Source organism: Oryctolagus cuniculus, chromosome 1 (assembly GCF_051225735.1).
Source record: "Oryctolagus cuniculus isolate XC-2025 breed Fujian yellow rabbit chromosome 1, ASM5122573v1, whole genome shotgun sequence".
Taxonomy (NCBI): Eukaryota; Metazoa; Chordata; class Mammalia; order Lagomorpha; family Leporidae; genus Oryctolagus; species Oryctolagus cuniculus.
In genome coordinates this window covers 162,396,957-162,410,225 of record NC_142867.1, presented here as the reverse complement: position 1 = coordinate 162,410,225, position 13,269 = coordinate 162,396,957, and the positions used below count along the sequence as shown (strand labels likewise).

The 13,269-nt window shown below is 45.3% G+C and overlaps 1 protein-coding gene and 1 long non-coding RNA gene across 5 annotated transcripts in view; one reads left to right on the top strand and one right to left on the bottom strand.

Moving 5' to 3' along the window:
• DOCK8 (dedicator of cytokinesis 8) overlaps positions 1-13,269 on the bottom strand; it is a 253,132-nt gene that overhangs the window by 109,100 nt on the left and 130,763 nt on the right. The gene's annotated exons all lie outside the window — the stretch shown is intronic.
• LOC149128730 (uncharacterized) lies at positions 10,674-11,234 on the top strand. Its single transcript, XR_016237212.1, has 2 exons — positions 10,674-10,797; positions 11,029-11,234. It is a non-coding gene; the product is annotated as an uncharacterized LOC149128730 (long non-coding RNA).

The window sequence follows — 13,269 nt, the reverse complement described above, 5'->3', positions numbered from 1 at the left end:
GGCTTCTGTTAAACTTGGCTTATTCTTTACCCAGGACAAGAAAACAAAGAGGAAGACTGTCCCCTGTTAGTCATGCCCAAGATGACATCAATGTGCTCCCGAGGGGCTGCCATAGCTTGGAGCCAAGCCCAGAGGGCTAGTGGGCCACAGCATAAGGCACACCGGCCACTTCTTTAAACAACTGGACACTGGGACACATCCTCAGCAGAGCTTCTGACACAAGTCAGCCAGCAGGAGAGAAAGAAAGAGGCCTTGAGAGGACACAGAAGCAGGTGGACAAAGTCAAAGGCGGCCTCCACCTGCTGCTCCGGGGAGAGATTATCTGAGAAGAAAGCGGAAGCAGGCTAAGCCTTGTGCTTCAGGGCAGGTGGGCTTCCTGTGGCAGAGGTGACAGGTGACACGGGTGAGCAGAGCATTCTTGATCACTGGGGTTGACTAGTATTTTAGCAGATAGAAAAACAGGCCACCAGGGAACGAGTGGCGAAGCTGGGGTTATGTCTGCTGGGGAAAGCCTGTGCTAAGAAGCATGGAGGCAGTTCAGCGGGTTGCAACCAGCATTTTGTACATTGACAGCATTTAACTGAGGTATAATTTGCATGCAATAATGTAATACCATGCATAAGTCTCATTTATGGCTTCCTAGATTTTGACAAATGTACACACTTGCATAATCATAACCAAGATAATGTATATAACATTTCCATTAAACACAGTTTCCTTGTACCCATTTCCAGTCATTCCCACCTTCAACGCCCACAATTTTTATCATTTCTGATCTTGAACTTCATGTGGGTTGAGTAGGTACTCTTATGGCTAAGTTTTTATGATCAAATATATGATAACCTCAATAGATTCAGAAAAAAACATTTGGCAAAATTCAACATACATTCAGTATTAGACTCCCTCAATGAAATTAAAGTAATCTGGGGCTGGCGCCGTGATTCATTTGGCTAATCCTCCGCCTATGGCGCCAGCATCCCATATGGACACCGGGTTCTAGTCCCGGTTGCTCCTCTTCCAGTCCAGCTCTCTGCTGTGGCCCGGGAGGGCAGTGGAGGATGGCCCAAGTGCTTGGGCCCCTGCACCCACATGGGAGACCAGGAGAAAGCACCCAGCTCCTGGCTTCGGATCAGCGTAGCTCTGGCTATAGCGGCCATTTAGGGGGTGAACCAATGAAAGGAAGACCTTTCTCTCTGTCTCTCTCTCTCACTGTCTATAACTCTACCTGTCAAATAAAAAAAAGATTAAAAAAAAGAAAGAAATTAATCTATGAAAAACTTAAAAAAAAAAAAAAAAGAAGTGTGGAGGTGCAGATTATCCCTTGACCATGCAAATGCTTACCAATTTCTGGCAATGGTAACCCACGTCATGTTTTGGATGAAAAAATATTGTATTGCTAACTTCCATACCCACCAAGAAATATGGGGAGCACCCCTCAGTCATGTCATGTCATAAAGACAGAATCCTGCTTCACTTACAGGGCTCGAGAAACCACAAATAGAGTCCAAGGATGAACTACATTTGTCAAGGTTAAACAATCCTTAAGGGTTCTTTTCTTGTGTATGTCTTTGAAAGTGAGAATGATGCTCAACAGCTAATATTTAGTATATAAAATTGAGTGAAAATTCTGAAAGTAAAACTTGATCTCTGATAAAACTATAAATATGTAAAAACTAGAAGATGATGCAGGAAAGTGAAAAATATAGATTTGGGGGCAGGTACTGTGGCAAAGTGGGTAAAGCCACTGACTGCAGTGTTGGCACCCCATATAGGTGCGGGTTCAAGTCCTGGCTGTTCCACTTCCAATCCAGTTCTCTGCTAGTGGCCTGGGAAAGTAGTGGAAGATGGCCCAAGTGCTTGGGCCCCTGCACCACGTGGGAGACCCGCAGGAAGCTCCTGGCTTCAGAACGGCCCAGCTCTGGCGTTGAGACCATTTGGGGAGTGAACCAGAGGATGTAAATCTTGCTCTCTCTCTGTCTCTGTCTCTCTCTCTGTAACTCTGCCTTTCAAATACATAAATAAGTCTTTTAAAAAAAGATTTGGTTTTGAAATGGGATTGAAATTTGTTTTTGTTTCTTCCTGTAACAAAACAGTGTTATCAGATACATACTTTTCTTTAAGAAGAATGGAGAAAGAAAAATTTTAAAAAATTGCTAGCCTGGGTTATCTCCATCATCTTTTGAATATCAGTGGTGCACACATATTAAGGGGTTCCTATCAAGTAGATGGATTTGTTATCGAGACACGGGACTAGTGTCTCTTACCAGGTAAGACAATGGGTTGAAGCATTCTTAAAACGTTGAAAAATACTCTACAAATGTAAGATGAGCAATCATTTTCCTCCCCTGGAATAAAAAGGTTAGGGCCAAGTCATACAATGATACCTGAGAATTGCTTTGTAAACTGTAAAATACAACACAAATCAAGATGATATAAATAGCACTATGTCAAACAGCTGAGTAGATTTTCTTTTTTAAGATTTATTTTTTTATTTGGAAGGCAGTTACAGATAGGCAGAGGCAGAGAGAGAGAGAGAAAGAGAGAGAGAGCAAGAGAGGTCTTCCATCTGCTGGTTCACTCCCCAGATGGCCACAATGGCTAGAGCTGTGCCAATCAGAAGCCAGGAGCCAGGAGCTTCCTGGGTCTCCCACGTGGGTGCAGGGGCCCATCCTCCACTGCTTTCCCAGGCCACAGCAGAGAGCTGGATTGGAAGTGGAGCAGCCAGGACTTGAACCGGCACCCATATGGGATGCTGGCACTGCAGGCAGTGGCTTTACCCACAACACCACAGTGCCGTCCCCCTGAGATTTTAAAATGTGGCTGACACTGCTTGGGTTGCCTGTATCCCATATTGGATTGCCTAGCTCAAGTTCCTGCTCTCCCACTTCAGATCCCACTTCCTGCTAATGAGCACTCTGGGATGGAAGCAGAAGATGGCCCAAGTGCCTGTGCCCCTGCCACTCACATGAGACACCCAGGTGGAGTCCCAGGCTTCAGCCTGGACCAGCCCCCAGCCCCAGCTTTTGTGGGCATTTGGGGAGTGAACCAGAGGTGGCGAGATTGCTATCTCTCTTTCTCTGTTTCTGTCTGCCTTTTTAGATAAAATGAAAATAAATACATAAAAATTTAAAAAATTAAAATGCCACTTTAAACACCGCAGGACTGTGAGATATGACTATGTGAATCTCATACCTGGGCAAAGACTCAAGCCCTCTGGGCTTCTCCATCTTTCTCTCTTAGTCTCCGTCTTTGTTTTTTCTGTGTCTTTCATGTGTGTAACTCTCTCTGCCTCTCTTTAAGTCTCCCCAGGTCTCTGTGTCTCTGATTACCAGCCCTCTGCCTCTCCCACAGCCTCTCAGCAAAGGGCCAAGTGCTCTTTCCTAGGAAGCCCTCCTCTCCTCCAGTTCCGGAATGGACTGTGGGCAGGGCCATGCTAAAGCTCAGGACAAGCGCGGGGCCACAAAAATGCCAGTATCCCCACAATTATTAGCTCTGAAAATATGAAAAGAAAACCTCAAAACCAAAATGAATGACTTTCAAATTAAATATGCAAAATTTTGTTGATAAGTCAATGATAACTCTAAAGAATGTAATCTTTTTTTTTTTTTTTTTTTTTTTGACAGGCAGAGTAGACAGTGAGAGAGACAGAGAGAAAGGTCTTCCTTTGCTGTTGGTTCACCCTCCAATGGCCACCGCGGCTGGTGCGCTGCGGCCGGTGCACCGCGCTGATCCGATGGCAGGAGCCAGGTGCTTCTCCTGGTCTCCCATGGGGTGCAGGGCCCAAGCACTTGGGCCATCCTCCACTGCACTCCTGGGCCACAGCAGAGAGCTGGCCTGGAAGAGGGGCAACCGGGACAGAATCCAGTGCCTCGACCGGGACTAGAACCTGGTGTGCTGGCGCTGCAAGGAGGAGGATTAGCCTAGTGAGCCGCGGTGCCAGCCAAGAATTTAATATGAAGGTAAAAAAATGTTCCTCATACTTTGTAAATGGGTGTAAAATTTTATATAAAGTATACATAACGAGTGGGAAATGGGGGCATTGCAATACGTTGTAAATAACATGCTGTCAGGTGCTTCTAGCTCCAGGTCTTAAAAAGGCCTTAAACAGGGGTGTTCTGAGGGGGATAAAATACAGGAGAAATTGGTTTTTCAATTTTATTAACTTTCTTAGAGATTGAGATATGTTGACTTAATAGCAAGCTACTAGCAATATACACTGGATTAAGGTAGATGGGCTAGTAAATTAGTTCCTGGCTGCCCGATACAGCATCACTGTAACAGTGTTATACATAAAACGGTCTCCATTTTTCTAAATAAACACTTGCAAGCCAACAATTTTGGCAATTTCCAAGCAATTCCTTTTTCTTGTGCTTTTTATAACTCTCCTTTCCAGCCTTTTTGGCAAAGACAGAGTCAAAGAATGGATGAACTCTTTGCTGAAGCAGAAACGCAGCAAAACCAATGGGACAATGGAGATGCTGCTATTTGAACACACAGAAAAAGGTCAGTGCTTTTCAGCCTCTTCAGCAATTTGTTGGCCACACGCTGATTCCAGCAAGGGAACTTCAAGTGCCTACCCACATCAGTAACATCCTATGCTACTTAGTGTCTTTTACTCAAGTATTCAAAAGAAAATTGCAAATCCGGATACTTTATTTGAAGGTACTTATGCAAGACAAACATCAGGGGATCTGATTTCAGTTTGTCATTTATATTTAACCACCAGCACTCTTACACTGTGGAGGCTCTGTTGTAAGTGCCTGTGAAAGCACCACCGCTGGTTGCATTTGGCAGATACAACAAAGGTTCAGAGAGGATGCCTAACTGGCACAAGGTAACACAGCTAGCAAATGGCACCGAAATGCCAATCCAGGTGCTCAGAAGCTACACCCAGTGCCTAATAAGCAGTCTGTCTGCTCAATCACCAAACTCACCAGGACTTTATAGATCTACTTTTTATAGTGAGGTCTTACCATATTTATAAGGACAAAAGGGCACTTCCCCAAACCGACCATGCAATTTTTCTAAAGGTCTGAAGTAGAGGCAGACATTCAGCCCACCGATTGGGCTCCTGGTTCACTGCCCACATCCCAGCGTTCAGTGCCGGGCTCTGGCTCCTGAATCCTGGGACAAGAGCTGATGGCTCAGGTAGGAGGGTTCCTGCCACCCACTTGGGATACCTGGATTGAGTTGCCAGCTCCTGGCTCTGGCTTTCCGCTTCTCCACTGCTCCAGGCATTTGGGAAACAGACCAGCAGTAAGGCCATTCATTCTCTCTCTCTCATAACTTTGATTTGAAATGGCGCAGTGAACTTAGAGGATGAGAATGCTGTCCCTCCATGTTAAAGATTTTCATACTTTGAATATATCAAGAGCAAATTAAAGTCAGAAAGCTGAATACTTTTTATGATCAGGAATTTACCTAGAAACTGTGCAAACCTAATACGGCTCTATTTTCAAGTGGAAGCATGTGTCAGTGACTGAGTTCTCTGCTACTCGAAGTATGGCCCGTGTAGGAGCAGCACTGGCGTCGGCGTCCCCTGGAGCAGTTAGAAATGCATCCTAGACCTGCTGAAGCAGGTTTGTCTGAGGTTTAACCATGTCAGTGGCTCAAATGCACATTCAAGTTTGAGAAGCACTGATCCAAGAGAACTGGCTTCTCTTTAATTTGGCAGATTTAGGAATCTCATAGTTCATTGTGATTCCTTTATTTTCTTGGTAGCTAGGAAGCTCAAAGGCAAACTTGCAGAAGATTTTTTAAGGAATTGTAAAGGCCTCAGGGCTGCTCTGTATAGTAACCTTTCCTGACTTTAGGTTGATTTCCTTCTAAGTATTTTCTCTCTGTCAAGAAATATTACACCTTGTTATATGACCCCTTTATACTGCCCCAGACTTTTTAGAATGGGAAAGTTCACAAATAAATGCATAAAAATAAAACACTTGTGGGGCTGGCACCGTGGCTCACTTGGTTAATCCTCTACCTGCAGCGCCAGCATCCCATATGGGCACCGATTTATAGTCCGGTTGCTCCTCTTCCAGGCAAGCTCTCTGCTGTGCCCTGGGAAGGCACAGAGGAGGATGGCCCAAGTGCTTGGGACCCTGCATCTGCATGGGAGACCAGAAAGAAGCACCTGGCTCCTAGCTTCAGACTGGCGCAGCGGGCCAGCCGTAGTGGCCATTTGGGGGGTGAACCAGCAGAAGGAAGACCTTTCTGTCAATCTCTCTCACTGTCTAACTCTGCCTGTCAAATAAAAAAAAATAAAGAATAAAAAAACAAAACACTTGCCAGGTCCTGTCTCTTCATTCCATGGCCATGGTCTCAGGCCATCAATTTTGTTTATTCTCATTGCCAATGTTTAGCTTTAGACCAAATCACAAACTCACAAGGGAATCAATGAAAAGTGGAAATGGAAAGAAAATCCCTGACATGTTAGGTGAGGAAGACATTCCATCTCCAGAAGTCCGAGCAGTGAAAGGAGCATGACAGAGCACCAGAGTCCCCCGAGGCTGCCCACCCTGGGACACGGCACAGGATCGGCCGGCGGCACGAGTGCTGTGGTAGCAAGCAGGAGCTCACCCTTAGGAACACCTGTCCTCTAAGCACTGGGCTGCAATGTTTTGTATAAATGTGGTCTGCACATCAGGGACCTCTGCTCCCCCACAAGAAGCAGATGCAGTAAAGAAGCCAGACACAAAATGTCAACAAACTTGTAGAAACAATCCAACATTCTCTATATAAGCTTTTGGTTTAGAAGATGTACCAAAAGCCAAAAATCAAATGGGAAACAAGAAGACAGGGAGAGAAAAACAAACCAAAAACAACAGCCAGGCTCAATACCACTTATTACACCACTTTGATTTTCTTTTGGATGCAGAAAAACTCGTGCTTTTTCAGCTGATGAAAACACAATAACTATGATTACAGCTCGTAATTTGTCTTTGAACATTAATTAAATGCTCACAACTAGGATCTTTGTGCCATGCCCTTTCTATGACATCATTACCCTTTCTCCTCTCTCTTCCTTTTTTTTTTTTTAATAATTACTTATTTGAAGAGAAGAATTACAGAGAGGCAGAAGCAGAGGTAGAGAGAGAGACAGAGAGAGGTCTTCCTCTGGTTTATCCGCAAATGGCGGCAACTGCCGGAAATGGGCTGATCCAAAGCTAGGATCCAGGAGCTTCTTCTGGGTCTCCCATGTAGGGCTGTGGCCCAAGAACTTGGGCCATCTTCCACTGCTTTCCCAGGCACATTAGCAGGGAGCTGGATAAGAAGTGGAGCAGCCGGGACTTGAACCAGCATCCATATGGGATGCTGGCACTGCAGGTGGTGGCTTTACCCACTACAGCGCAGCATCGGCCCCTCTTTCTCCACTCTTTTAAGAGAAAGGTAAAAATCCTTTTAAGTGAAAGATTGGAAGACCATCATTCATAAAGCAAAACCCCAAGAATGCAAGTTTTCATAAAACAGGTGAAAGAAGCACCCTTCCAACCCACCTAGGATCAGCCAGCTTCCCATCGCTAAGGACTCAGAGGGAAAGCTGGATGTTTGTGGCTGTGAGTCTTATCTGTATTAGATTCCCATTGTGAAACCTGCTAAGGAAACCTGACTGCCTTAAGGAATAAAACATAGCAACCTCTTTCCAACTCTGCTTGCACATGATGCTTTTTAAACCATACTTGGTTGAAATAACTGAAATTTTCCCTGTTGAGGTACCCACATTACCAAATTTCGTATGGAGCCCTTGCTTAGCTGACTTCATGCTTATATATCTTCCTTCTCACCTTTGTATCAAAGTTTACTCAGCATCCGTCCTTACAAAGAGGACAGACCGTGGACTAAGGTGAGAGTGGAGAAAACAGAAAAAGCAGGAGGGGGTAATTACTGCCCAGGAGGCACTGTTGGGAAAGAGCTGCATGCTTAGGGGCCAAAGACAATAAGGAGGCAAGAGCAGGTGGGAAGGTACCCAAAACACAATTTTATTTTCTATAATTTTTCAATTAAACTTGAGACTGACAAAATAATCAACAGGTTCACTGGAGAAATGCATTGCTCCCATCCTCCAGCAACTCCCCATGGAATCCATAATGTGGCTTTAAGGGTCTACAAGATTTGAAGGTTCTTTGTCCCTGTGACTTCCACACGGAAGGGGGTGGTTTACAATGGGGTCAGCAGAACAAGCCCCAGTTAGTTTAGGAAAACCTTATTTCAGTGTTTTTTGTTTGTTTGTTTGTTTTAATGCCTACAAAACATTTACTACAAATGTATTCTAAACGGAGAGGGAATTGGAAACACTTCAGCCACCTACATTCAAATATCTTGCAAATCTTAGTCCTCTGTAGCTACAGTTCCCACACTACTCAGAGGACTTCATACACAACTGACACATACATGTAGATCTAGAGGTGTGTGGGAGGTGGTTAGAGGGGAGTGACATGGGCAAGAGGAGAAATGACCCACTGTTTAACATGTACCACTTAGGGCAGCCCTTCCCTAGTTTAATATAAGCAAAACTGGGGAATCTCCTTTAACCTAGGTGGAAAAAAAATCCTCCATCCTTTGCAGGCTTTCTTCTTTGCAGTGTGATTGAGGGATGAGCTAGGACTTTATCAACTTCGAGAATCTGTCAAGAAGTTCTTCTTTTATTAAGAAGCAGGGTACAGTAGACATTCCAGAAATGTAACACTTCACATTGAGAATTGAGAACTCTGTCCTCAACATTTGCAGAATTCTTCCACCCTGCCATCCCTCATACTCCGTTGAAGCCAACGGGAGCTCTGTCCTCTTAGAAGCCTGGTTAAGAACTGCAGCAGGGGCTGGCACTGTGGTGTAGCAGGTTAAACCTCTGCCTGTGACACTGGCATCCCATATGTGTGCCAGTTCGAGTCCTGGCTGCTCCACTTTCAATCCAGCTCCCTGCTAATAGCCTGAGAAAGCAGTAGAAGATGGCCCAAGTGCTTGGGCCCCTGCACACACAAGGTAGAAGCTCCTGGCTCCTGGCTTTGGCCTGGCCCACCCAGGCCTAGCCATTGTGGGCATTTGGGGAGTAAAGCAGCAGGTGGAAGACAACTCTCTCATCTCTCTCTCTCTCTCTCTGTAACTCTGCCTTTCAAATAATTTTTTTAGAAAAATCTAAAAATAAAAAAGAAGAAGAAAAAGAAAAGAACTGTGGCAGCAGCTTCCAAGAGAGCTGCTGGAGGTTCCCACCTCCTGAGGCCAGTGCTGTGGTGTAGCGGTAAAGCCGCTGCCTGCAGTGCCTGCATCCCATAATGGCGCCTGTTCAAGTCACGGCTGCTCCACTTCCAACCCAGCTCTCTGCTGTGGCCTGGGAAAGCAGTGGAAGATGTACCAAGTCCTTGGGCCCCTGCACCCGCGTGGGAGACCCGGAAGAAGCTCCTGGCTTTGGATCTGCTTTTGTTGCACAGCCATCTGGGGAGTAAGCCAGTGGATGGAAGATATCTCTCACTCTGCCTCTGCCTCTCTGTAACCCTGCCTTTCAAATGAATAAATAAATATTAAAAAAAAAAAGATTCCCACCTCCTGGTATTTTGTATCTGTGGAATCACCTCTCACCTAGAGCCAGAGCTAGTGACTTGCTTTTGATAAGTAGAATGCAGTAGTTCCCTCTTATTTGCAAGAATTATGTTCCAAGATGCTTCGAGATGCCTGGCAGCTCTGAGAGTCCCACACCTAATGGATACCATAGTCCTATATATATATACATGGCCATGATAGAAGTTCCACTTACAAATTAGGCAGAGCAAGATTAACAATAACTAATAATAAAACAACAATTACAAAATTAATAAAATTAAAATGCATGAAGTACTTGTTTCTGGAAGTTTCCATTAATAATTTCAGACTGTGGTTGACCATTGGTAACTAAAATTGGGGAAAGCAAAACTATGGATAAGGAGAGGGCACTGTATGATGAAAGCAGTGGGGTGGCACTTTTGAGGTCAGGTTACAAAAAGCAGGTTACCCTGCTTGCTCTCTCACTTGTGTACTGTGAGGCTGTAAGCTGCCCTGTGAAGGGTCCACCATAGCAAGGAACTCAAAGAAGCCTCTGGCCAATGACCAGTGAGAAACCGAGGCCCTTAGTCACAACCCGGTGTGGGGAGCAACCCGGACTAGACTAAGTTACTGGAATTAAGACTTATTCTATGCATCTGCTCTCCCACAATATGGCGCTGAGAAGGGAGAAACAGCTTCTACGCAGCTGCCTCCAGTTCAACCAATAAACTGTAGGACCTCCTGCTGATTGGAGGAGAGCAGCGTACTCGGCGTGTGGGTAGCAGAGTTGGGATTGGTGGAAGAGGACTATAAAGGAGGAGAGAGACAACATGCACCAGGAACATCTAAGGGGAACATCTAAGAGGAACACCTGTGCAGCCCCCGAGAGAGCCGGCTGGCGGTGTGCTGCTCCCCCGCGGAAGTGGGGAAGGTGGCAAGGGGAACCGCCCTTCCACGGAGGTGGAAGGGTCGGTAGCCAACCCGGGAAGAACCAGCAGCAAACCTGGGGAGGGCCGAGCAGACAGAAGAACAGCGCAGGGTCCAGTGTCGTTCCTCCACGAAGACGGGGAGCGACATAATGGTGCCGTGACTCGGATATGAAGCCTAGGCAGGGTTTAGTGTCGTTCCTCCATGAAGAGGGGGAGCGACACCCGGGAGCAGCGGAATCCTGCCAACAACCACGCAGCAAGCCTGGAAGAGGATCCTCCCACAGTGACCTAGAGGCGGCCACAGTCTTGGCCAACATCTCAGCCTCAGCCTGGTGAGGGCCCCAAGGCAGATCCCCAGGTAAGCTGCACCTGGATAACCCTTGTAAGAGGTGAGTCATGACCATTCATAGCTGTAAGCTACAACGATTGTGTTAAACAGCAACAGACAACTAATTCAAATACAAACATTTTTAAAAGTATATGTCAGGGGGCTGGCACCGTGGCACAGTATGTTAATCCTACACTTGTGGCACCGGCATCCCATGTTGGGGCGCTGTTTCTCGTCCCGGCTGCCCCTCCTCCATTCTAGCTCTCTGCTATGGCCTGGGAAAGCAGCAGAAGATGGCCCTGCACCCCGCATGGGAGACTTGGAAGAGGCACCTGGCTCCTGGCTTCAGATCTGCACGGCTCCAGCCGTTGTGGCCATCTAGAGAGTGAACCAACAGAAGGAAGACCTTTCTCTCTGACTCTCCCTTTCACTGTCTATAACTCCACCTCTCAAATAAATAAATAAAATCTTTTTTAAAAAAGTATATGTCAGGTATTCTAGGACATTTAAACATTAATTTGTTTAATAAATTTAATTTGCTTTAATTTTTTAATAAATGACTTGACTTAGGAAAAATCTTTGCCTCTTCATTGACTCTCAGAATTATCTTCCTGGTCTAAGGAGCACAATGTAATGACTGCCAAGAGAAAAACAACATCAAAATAGCCTCTTCAGAGTCAATCCAATTTCCAAATAAGTTGAAAAACTTGAGGGCTCCCAGGGTCAGCATTATGGCACAACTGGTGAAGCCACTGCCTGTGACACAAGCAACCTATATCAGAGCAGTTAAGACCTGGCTGCTCGGCTTCCAATCCAGCTCCCTGCCCGTGTGCTTGGTTAGGTAGTGGAGGACGGCCCAAGCACATAGGCCCCTGCCTCCCACATGTGAGACCCAGATGGAGGTCCAGGCTCCTGGCTTCAGCTTGGCCCAGTCCTGGCTGTTGTGGCCATATGGGGAGTGAACCAGCAGATGGAAGACACTCTCTGGCTTTCAAATAAGTAAGATAGATCTTTTTTAAAAATGAGATTTTCTTCAGAAAGTAAATTTTTATTTGGTTTTATTTTTTTATTCTATCAACTGAATTAACTAATGTCTCCTAAAGAGGCTATCACAAGTCAGATAAAAGACAAGAAAGATATTAAAAAGTCCCTACCCAGAAACCTTCTTCTTTCTTTCCTAAAGCAACAAATTCTGAATGAAAGCCTCTCATAAATTAAAAAACAACAGCAACAATAACAAAACATTTCAACAACATCTGGCTGTATTCAAGACTAAAATTCAAGGTTAAAGACACTGTTTTAATGCCAAATCTGAAATGTGGTACAGTTTTCTTTTTGAGATTTAATTATTTATTTGAAAGGCAGGGTTACAGAGAAAGAGAGAGAGTCAGAGAGAGAAATCTTCCATCTGTGGGTTCACTCCCCAAATGGCCATAATGGCCTGGGCTGGACCAAGTCGAAGACAGGAGCCAGGAGCTTCTTCCAGGCCTCCCACATGGTTGCAGAGGTCCAAGCACTTGGGCCATCTTCCACTGTATTCCCAGACACAATAGCAAGGAGCTGGATTGGAAACAGAGCAGCTGGGACATGAACTGGTGCCCATATGGGATGGTGGTGTCACAGGTGGTAGCTTAACCTGTTGCACCAGGACACTGGTCCCTGGGCTGCAGTTTGGAAAGGCTACTGGACAGAACTGTCACACAGAGGATCCACAGGAACCAACCTGCATGTTCCTTTAAGGAACAGAGTCAGCACATTTTTTCCAGGCTTTGCAAATAGTTTTCTAAAATGAGTCCAGTGACTGACCAAAAACACGCACACATACCAAAAATTTTCCAATTTTTGCTGTTGCTGAAGCTGTTTTTTCCTTTGCTTTCAGGCAGACCTTTTATTAGTCTCTACCCATACAGAGAAATAGCCAACGAATAAATCAATGCTTTTTATTAAAATGCTAGTTTTAAGATTCCCAACGCTTTTAATTGTGCCAGATGCCTCGGTTTGGTTTGGGCGGGAAAGGTGTCAGAACTTGGGGAAATTGTTGGTCTATAAGATACATTTTCTGGATGCCTCCAACTACCTCTACAAACAAAGGCCATCGTAGCCCTGTGACAGGTACACAGGGGGCTGGAGCCGTGCCCAGAACAGTCTGAGTTTATCAGATAGAAATCCTCCAGAAATCATGGACATCAGCCAATAACTCGAGTCCCTCTAATTTGGTCCTTATTAAGCCACTGTATTTATATTTCCACAAACCGATGTATCGATCTGTGTTTACATTTTGAAGGTTGCCAAACAAAGGCCATGAAACTTAAGAGGTAGGACTGGCACATTTTTGGAAGGTTTATAAATTTGCTGGTAAAAGCAAACCAGTTTTTGATTATAAAAGATAAATGCATTAGCCATGGTTTTAAAAAACTATTTATGCTCTCAGAACTCAGCTCTTCCCTACGCATGGAAGTGTTTGTGCGGTGGGGCCTGCGTGCACTCACGACTCATAGACTG